Source organism: Mercenaria mercenaria, chromosome 14 (assembly GCF_021730395.1).
Source record: "Mercenaria mercenaria strain notata chromosome 14, MADL_Memer_1, whole genome shotgun sequence".
Lineage (NCBI taxonomy): Eukaryota > Metazoa > Mollusca > Bivalvia > Venerida > Veneridae > Mercenaria > Mercenaria mercenaria.
Window position 1 is genome coordinate 58,676,802 of NC_069374.1, and position 9,277 is coordinate 58,686,078.

Below are 9,277 nucleotides of genomic sequence, written 5' to 3' on the forward strand. Positions count from 1 at the left end.
TAAAGATTTATATATATGTGTAGAAACAGTTGCTTTGAAACCATTTTTTTATATTTTCATTTCAAACTTTCAGAATATTCTTTTTAAAGGCTATAAGATCTATCTGTCATAACTTCTCTTTATCCCCAAAAAAGTTTAACCAGTTTTATAAAGGATGAAAGATGCCTATGAAATTTGAAAACAGAAACAAAATGTTTTTCCTTTCTAAATAATGTCTTCAAAATTATATTTGTTGATATATATGAAATTTTCACACATGCTTTTTAAATAGTATGTGTATCCAATATACAAAGGTAATAAACCTTTTAAGGATATTCTCTTCTAAAATATTTTCCTACTTCAAAATTTAAAACTTCATATATGAAAAAAAACTTCCCCCACATTAAATTTTTCATAAAAGATTCATTATTTAATATATTTAATTTTGTTTATTTCTGATTTTAGCCGTTTGAATCCATATCAACTCGTCTGTATCAGGAAAAATATTAGATTTTATACTTAGAGTACTATTGTGGGTAGTACGGTAAATAAAAAACAACAAAAAATTACAAATCTGTTTTATAAATCTATTATATGTTTTCTATTTTAATTATCTTTTTATTCATCTGAAAATTAGTATACTCTCCAAACATGTGACAACCATCTAATAACAATACAAAATGTTAGAGGAAAGGCTAGATGCATGCACGTTTTTGAAGAAGAATCAGTATTTGTACATATAAGAGCGCAAATAATAAGCTGGCATATGTAAGACACACAAATAAGGAATAGATTGCAAAGATTTCTTTGAAAAGATGCAACTTTTAGATAAGAAATGCACTACATTGTATTATGATTGTTTAAAAGATTTTGTCAAATATAGGAACTTTATATGAGAGATTACAAGTATATAATAATGATTTACAAAAAGATTCTTTATATGAACAAGTAGAATAATAACGAAATGATTGAATGCAAAAAAAAAAACAAAAACAAAAAAAACATAATATAAAAAATGTGAAAAAATGAAAAGATTTTTAGAACTACAAATTTACCGATTTTCGTGTCGGAAAATTTTGCAAAAGATCACATAATCTAATAAACATAATATCAACAGAAACACTTATTGTTAAGGAATGTTATGAGGAAATTTGATTGAAAAAATTGAAGAAAATGTGAAGAATGAAAAGGTTCTTTTCTTTTTCATTTCCATAAAAAACACATATATTGACCCTCCACCATTCAAAAGAGCATCCGGGAAATCATATTGGACTTTTTACAATTGTAAACTTCTACCATTGAACAATAAAACCTGAAAGTTTAAAAAGAAAATCTTAAAAAATGTGTTGCATAGAAACCGTTTTAAATACATCCGATAATTTCTTAATATGGCTCTGGCTCTGTTAATAAATATATCAGGAGGCTATACGATATAAGCAATAAAGGTGGTATGTACTCCTATCTAAATATATAAGTTTTATTTGAAAATGTGCTCGCATTCAGCTATTATTAACATGCAAATAGTTTGATTACACGCAATGAAATATCTTAATAGCATTCCCGCTTGTAACCCCGTAATTACTCCCATTTGTCGCCCCAAATCACTAATTGATAATGTATTAGCCAAATAGATGATAGATTCATCCGGACAGTCCATCAACTGATATTGTAAACAAAGATGTCCGCTGTTTAATTCATCCCACTATGTTACGTATTGCAGACATCCTGATGTACATTTGTAATATCGCAATGATAATGATAGTGTCGTAATTAATGCGTGTTACTCATTTCTTAACATGTATACAAAATTATATGAACTTATATTTTTAAATCATTATAATTTTATAGTGGCCCTGAAAAGTAGGCCGGAAACACACGCGAGGCATTGTTTTAAAATAGTATCCAGTCTGATGATCAGCACAAATTGTAGCTGAGAACGGGAGCTACAATCAAAAGACTCCATATTGTTTATATTTGTACTTTAAGTTTCTCTTTAAATATGTATATTTTTATCAATCTACTACGAAAATGTTCATTTGTAAATGATATAGAGCTAACGTTATCACAAGCGTTTGTGAGACAACTTTATGTATATTAAAAAAGCCTCACCACATAGGAAACTGAAATATAGCGGAATGGGGAAATTTTATTACTTCTCAAATTTTGTTGAGAGGTTAGAATTTCATTGTGATATCTGGCCACATAGATATTCTTATATGGTCATCAGTAAGGGAGGTGTTCTACTAATAATGATGCTCAGATAATGTGTAAGTGCGATATATTTAGTGACGCAGTCTGACAGAGAAATTGCAGCTTGAAATACATTTCCCTTTCTTTAATTTTCCTTTATTTTAGTTTGCAAAAAGTTTTTCTTGTCTTTAAACAGATGTTACAGATATAGCGCAGGCCTGACTTATTTCAAATGTTACATGTGCAAGTAGATGCGTGTGTGTTTTCACATGTTTATCCTCGCAGTCGGGTATACCTATACGGGCGAGCATCACTAACATCTCTAACATATATCTATAATTTAGTTTTGTCTTGATCGTGTTGTCATGTGCTAAGGTGTGTGCCATAATTATCATCAATCCAAATTCCAGACAGTAGGCCAGAAGTGGAATAAGGTGGAAAAATGTCCCACAACTTGGATTAAAATGTACTTTTTTGTGCTTCTTTTTAAAATTTTATATTTCATCGATCTTCGACAGCAAAGTGTTTGTGTTTACCCAGCTTAAACTTCTAAAATCAGACTTGGCATACGAGAAAATATAGATTGGAGTCTAAGAGTGGAGTCCGGAGTGACATCTTGCAGTTACATTGATCGCTAATTTTGGAGTGATATTTTGGAGTCAAATTTAATATGGTTTTTGATTTAAAGTTTGAAAGTTATTAAAATTAAAAGCAGTAGAATTATTTTTCAAACATTTCAACGAAGAAACTCAAATGATGATCTTGATGATGCTGATGATGATGATAGTGTTTGTAATGATGATGATTGTCGTATGGTTGTAATAATAGTGTCGACGATGATGATAGTGGTGATAAATATGAAGATGATGATGATTGTTGTTGTGGTTGTTATGATAGTGGTGATTGTTGTGATGATGCTGATGTTGATGATAATGAGGACGACACTAATCAATATAATAGTATTCAAGTTTCTGTGACTCTTCAATGTGTAAAAGCATAAAATATTACATAATGAATAAATTTTATAAGGCACATACTAAAGAAACAATTTGCAGCTGTAACAACTGAAACGTGTGGAAAATGAAAAACTGTTGATCTTCTAATGGTCCTTTTTCAACAGCAAGAGCAAATTTTATTCATTATTGCAATTTATCGATCATGAATTTTTCTAAGGAGAAGATATTATAAGTAGAGCGGTAATAAAGGAGTACCCAAGTATGCAGCAGTGGAATTATGCCATGACTGGCACTGATAAACCCAGTGTTTTCGATGTATAATATAAACATGGTTATTGTTTTCATGCGTCCAAATTGGCACGATGCATTTTTTGTTGCACTTTTCCCTTTGCTTGTTTGTTTTGTTTTTTATTTTTGTTTGTTGAGAAATTCAAATTTGATATAGAAATAATTTGAAAATTAAAAAAAGTTCCAATAAACTGTTTTCCAATGGATTTTTTTGATGCTGATGTTACTGATGATGATGATGATGATTGAAAATTCAAACCCTATATATAGTTATAACATTTAATTAAAGTTTCACTTAAAACAAATGTTTCAATTACACTTTCATCACCACAGACATCATCAGTGCTATTAATATCATAAGCTGTATTTTCATCATCAGCATTATAAAAAAAACAATGCAAAGGAGATACTTCTCATCAACATCATCATCATCAAATAATGCTACAAAAACTGTCGTCATCATCATCATCATCATCATAATCATTAGTAGTTGCGCTATTTCAAACAAATATTCTTTCAACCATGGGGCAACTACATGTATATAAATATAGAAAATATCAAATCAAACATATTTATATATTGTTCACAATAAAAAAAACACACCATCGATATCGGCTATATTAAAAATAAACATTTCTAGTTTTAACCTTACTGTATCCCGCCGAAGTTCGCCGACGGCAGTAAAATATGAATCCAATTCTCTGCAAATTTATTTCGTTTAGCTCAATAAATAAAATACATTATGCAGGTTAGATCTCTTAATAGTAAATTGAATGGGTGGGATATGATAATGCATATTTTCATTGATAGAATTTCAAGCGCCTTGGCTGATCATAAATACTTTTTTAAGTTTTCTTGTTTGTTTTCCTTCTCATATATAGAACTACGCGGAGTGCAGATGACCTTGCTGTAGTAATAGTGTAGACAAACGCCAGATATCACGTGGTATTTATGGAATTTGAGGCGACAATTAGGTGAATTTGAGGTATACCACGGGAGGAAATACAATTTATACGGCTAGAATTCTGACAAAAATCTTCAAAATTTGTAATCGATATAGTAACTTTATAAATTAATAAAACCAATTTATTTGATTATATCGATGTAAATTTCCACTGTATGTACATCATGGAGAAATTTGATTTAAATTTGTTCAAAACTGAAGGAAATAGAGCCATTTTAAAGATTTATATATGTGTAGAAAACGGGTTTTCTAATATTTCCATTTCAAACTTTCAGAATATACTCTTTAATGGCAATATTTCATATCTGGTATAACTCCCCTTATCCCCTAAAAAGTTTGAGAAGGTTTAAAAAAGGCTGAAAGAGAACTGTGAAATTTAGAACAACTTAAAAAAGCTTTTTTTCCTGAATATCTAAATATTGTATTTAAAATTCAAAACTTTTTCTCTTCTCAAACATTTTCCGACTGCATAATTCAAAATTTCACATCTGATAAAAGCCCCTTATTTAGCTCACTTTAAATAGTTTATAAAAGATTCATTGCTTAATGTTTTTATATTCGGTTTTTAGTCATTTAAATCCGTATCTATTTGTTCATAAAGTATATGTGTAATTGTTTTTTTCTCAATATTTCCATTTCAAACCTTCAGAATATACAGTTTAAAGGCACCATTTTTTATCTGTCATAACTTCCTTTATCACCCAAAAAGTTTGCGAGCTTTAGAAATGCTAAAAGACATCTGTTTAATTTAGAAAAAAACGTTTTTTTTTTTCTTTTCTAAATAACATCTTCAAAATTCAAATTGTTTTTCTCTTCTCAAAGATTTTACGACTGCAGGAATAAAATCTCACATCTGAAGAAAAAAATAAGAACAAAAATACCAAATTACCCCCACTTTCAATTCTTCATTAAAAATTAATTGCTTGCTACTTTTAAGTTCGTTTTTAGGCATTAGAATTCATATCTACTTGTCTGTATAAGGAAATATTTTTAGGTTGTGTTTTTATACTTCTTATCTGTACATGAAAATATCTACTTTTGCCAAAAGTTTGCAGAGCACCATATTAATGTTTTTCATGCTTATTTTCTATTAAAATTGTTATCTTGTCATGACATTTTCACCAATTATTCTTCATTTAAATGCCTGTCCTACGTAATTATAGTTTTGTACATATTTATGGAGATAAAACAATTTTCACAAAAAATAGTATTTTTACATATACAAACCAAGCTCATTTTCCTGTAAAGTTTGCATACAATCTTGGCAGTTTGACATTTTCATATTTTTTGTGTGTTTGACCATTCAAATCAATAACTATATACCCCTATAAAAGAAAGTATCATAGAACATTACTATATATATGCATTCTCTGTTTTATATTGCTGACTTATTGCCAAAATACCTAGTTCATTATCATTTTCTTACATACATGATTTTGGTATTTTCCATGAAAATGTCAAATTCGTATTCTATCTAAAGAATGCTTCTCTAAAATACAAATTTTTCTCAAAAACATTATCACTTTCACTTATGCGAACAATATCTTATTTTCCTATGAATTGCAATTTTCATAAAATCTGTCTTACATTTTTTAAGATATTGTTTATTTTTGTTGCTTTTTTGACCTTTCGAAATATTAACTAAAATTCCAACTAAAAGAAAATACCCCAGGATACTCATATATAGTTGTTATCTCTACTTTAAATTGTTTACATTGTCAAAATTCCAAATGTTTAATGTAGCCTTTTCTGTCATATGTGTTTGGTAAATATTGCTATTTTGCCATACAAGTTACACAGTCTATTAATTTCTTATCTGTCATTTAGCCTTCTGTGTTATAGCTCTTTTCAGTTGTTTATATGTTTCTTTGTTCTTTCCACATTAGCAGAAAAAAATATTTTCTTGCTATTTAGATTTTCCATAAAATTGCAACCGTTTCACCCTTTCTGTTTTAATTTTGTTTATTTGACCATTCAAGGCACTAGGTATAAGCACATCTGAAACATCCATATATAGTTGTAATCTCTATTTCAAATTATTTGATTTTGACACATTTTATCTTTTTTCCGCAAGATTGGAGTGGTATTTATTCCATATTTTTTATCCAGAACATTTCTCCAGTTTACTATAATGATTCTAAACAACTGACACAGGTAAGGCAACAGTGACATTATCACATAGTATGTTTAATAAAAAGAAATATTTCCAAATATACAGAATATCCGGAATCAACACATGACACGTAAATAGCATAATGAATGCTAGCATGACTTTTGCGTTATTCAATAATATTTCAGGCCCGATGTCATGCAGGTCAATCCGTTTTTTATTTCAGATATTTCAACGACAATCGGATTAACCTACTTGATTTGTAAACAACTTTCAGCCGTCCAATCACGACAAAGAAGACAATGCGCTCTAAGCTAATCAGTAAACTTCTAATATATATGCTGTTCGGCTGAAAAATGTAAACAATGTAACTTTCTAAAGTAATTTGACCCTGTCGTCTCTGTCAGCTCATATATTTAGGGGTTAGTTATTAATTTGTTGTTTCATATTATAATGAGTTTGAAAAAAAAAACATTGGAAGCTAAATGGGGGAACACAAACTATCTAGACACATTATACATTGTACGTGACACGTATACTGTGTTTTAATATATTGATACTAATTTTACTTCTTTTAAGTCTGTCCTTATATCTAACTGTAGTTTCTAAAGTAAAGGTATTGCAATGGCTTCCCATCTCAGTCACAATTGTCTTTGTGTACCATGGTTCACAACCTAATATCAGATCTAAATAGACTGATATTAGGTTGTGAACTATGGTACACACTCTACACGTAGCAAAATGGAATAAAGCTGAATAATTGTTATGTTGCTGAGTTATGCTCGCCAATATGGTTTTCAACCGGTTGCGAAGGTAACTAACCTCAACACACTCTCACACACACACGCACGCACACATCAAGTTTGGTCAAATATTCATGAACTGCAGGACAGGGCTGTTGATAAGCCAACAGTCGCAATCTTCCTTCCCAGCTCCACTTCCTCAAATAAAGAAGGACCCGACCCTTGCCCGGTAAAAAAGCTGAAAGTAGGATTTATAGAATGGATGATACAAAACATGGTTCAAAATGACCGCAATGCGTCCAAAACAAAATAATGGGAACAAGTTCCAACAATGTGAAATATCATTAGACCAAATTACCTTTTTTGTCCAAATTGACTGTCTGCACCGAGTAATAGTTTAATGTCATAGTCAATATGCATTGCTCTTAAGTAAGCAGGTAACTTTAAAGGCAGGTGTTCAGTCAGTCGAAAGTACCACGGTCATACCCTACCCAAACAAATAAAGGTCGACTTATAAGCCCGGACACCAACTGAGCATCAAAGATGATATGAAACCGGGTCCCCATCCCGGACTGTAAGCATTTCCTTATGAATATGAAAAGCACGACACGAAACCCGGTAGAATATCATCTCGCCAAACCTTTATAGTATACCGGGTATAATAAAACCTTGTACTGAGAGGACTCACAGAATTTTGCATTTTGACGAACCAATTAAAATTAGGCAGTTTTTTTTTCAAACAATCAGAACGCAGTTACACTGAGCTATTGTACATGTAAGTAGTTAACAACAAACGTTTGGACGTTTGATGAAACAAAAAGAAGAAATGTTGAATAGACCTACTGCTATAAAATTTCATTATTTAATAAACAATTACTGATATTGTAAAAGCACATTTCAAGCCTGCATAAAAGCCAACACCTTTTATACAAAAAGGTAAACACAGTATACAATTCAATACGTTTAAGAAATATAAAACAAAAAGAAGAAAACTGATTTGAATGGAATGAGCAAAGTACAACTAGCTAATTGTGTAACGCTATTCGGCAATACCCTTCACATTACAAAAAGTGTCACAAAAACAAATAACAAGATAAACATGATAAAATATTTATAAGTAAAAACAAGCTTCTGTTTGACCAAAAAATGGCTGAAAAACTCGAATAATAGTTATGATTGGTTTAGTTGTTGTGTTGTCTTCACTTCGATGTACAAATATATGTATTATAGATGTTTTTAGACAGAATGTTTTAAATAAACTCTGAATTCTGGCAAAAAGCTTTGGCAACCTCTTTCTCTTATTTGCTTTCAATTTAGATCACTTTCCAATTTCAAAATGGCGAAAAGGATTCGACAATGATGACGACGGGTGTGATAGCACCTTTAAAGCACATGAAAAGGGACAAGTTTTCGATCTATACCCTATGGGGGCATTCATATGCTTCATTGTGTCTGAAAGGGTGGATGGACCGTATTTTTATTTATACACTGACTAACTGACCAGTTAAAATCATGTGTAGACAAGTGTTTGAGGAAAACATAATCATATATTAAATGTACATAAGAAAACAAAATATAAATGACGAAAAACTTCCCCTGGTTGAGCTTGAATCTTGTGCTACGATGCTTAAATGTTCAGTCTTAGATATTAAAAAAAAAGCTATGACACAAAACATAAGCGGTCATATACATGCTCTGAGCGTATCCCAGAATACATTTTTGGACCTGGATTACCATGTTTCGAGTTAAAGTTCTGTGACTTAATTTTGTCAACAATCAACTGCGGAAACTCAGCAGATCATCGTTAGATTATACACATATTTTTCTCTGTTCGAGGCTTAAGGAAATATTTAAATGTTGCAGGTGTTTTTGACCTTTTTGTAAAAGCTGTTTGTAATTATTTGACCATGTCGTTACATACAGTTCCTACCTGGTTGTAATAAATGATGATTGTCGTAAACAGTTCTACTACATACAGTGTAAGGTTAATTAAATGGGTAGCATGCAGTATAAGCAGTATTATAAATACTTTAATGCAAATGAGTTT

The 9,277-nt window shown here is 30.5% G+C and overlaps 1 long non-coding RNA gene across 1 annotated transcript; it reads right to left on the reverse strand.

Moving 5' to 3' along the window:
• Positions 1-552: 552 nt before the first annotated feature.
• On the reverse strand, positions 553-7,535 carry LOC128548521 (uncharacterized). Its single transcript, XR_008367129.1, has 2 exons — positions 5,605-7,535; positions 553-1,291 (listed from the first exon to the last, which is right to left on the reverse strand). It is a non-coding gene; the product is annotated as an uncharacterized LOC128548521 (long non-coding RNA).
• Positions 7,536-9,277: the final 1,742 nt, after the last annotated feature.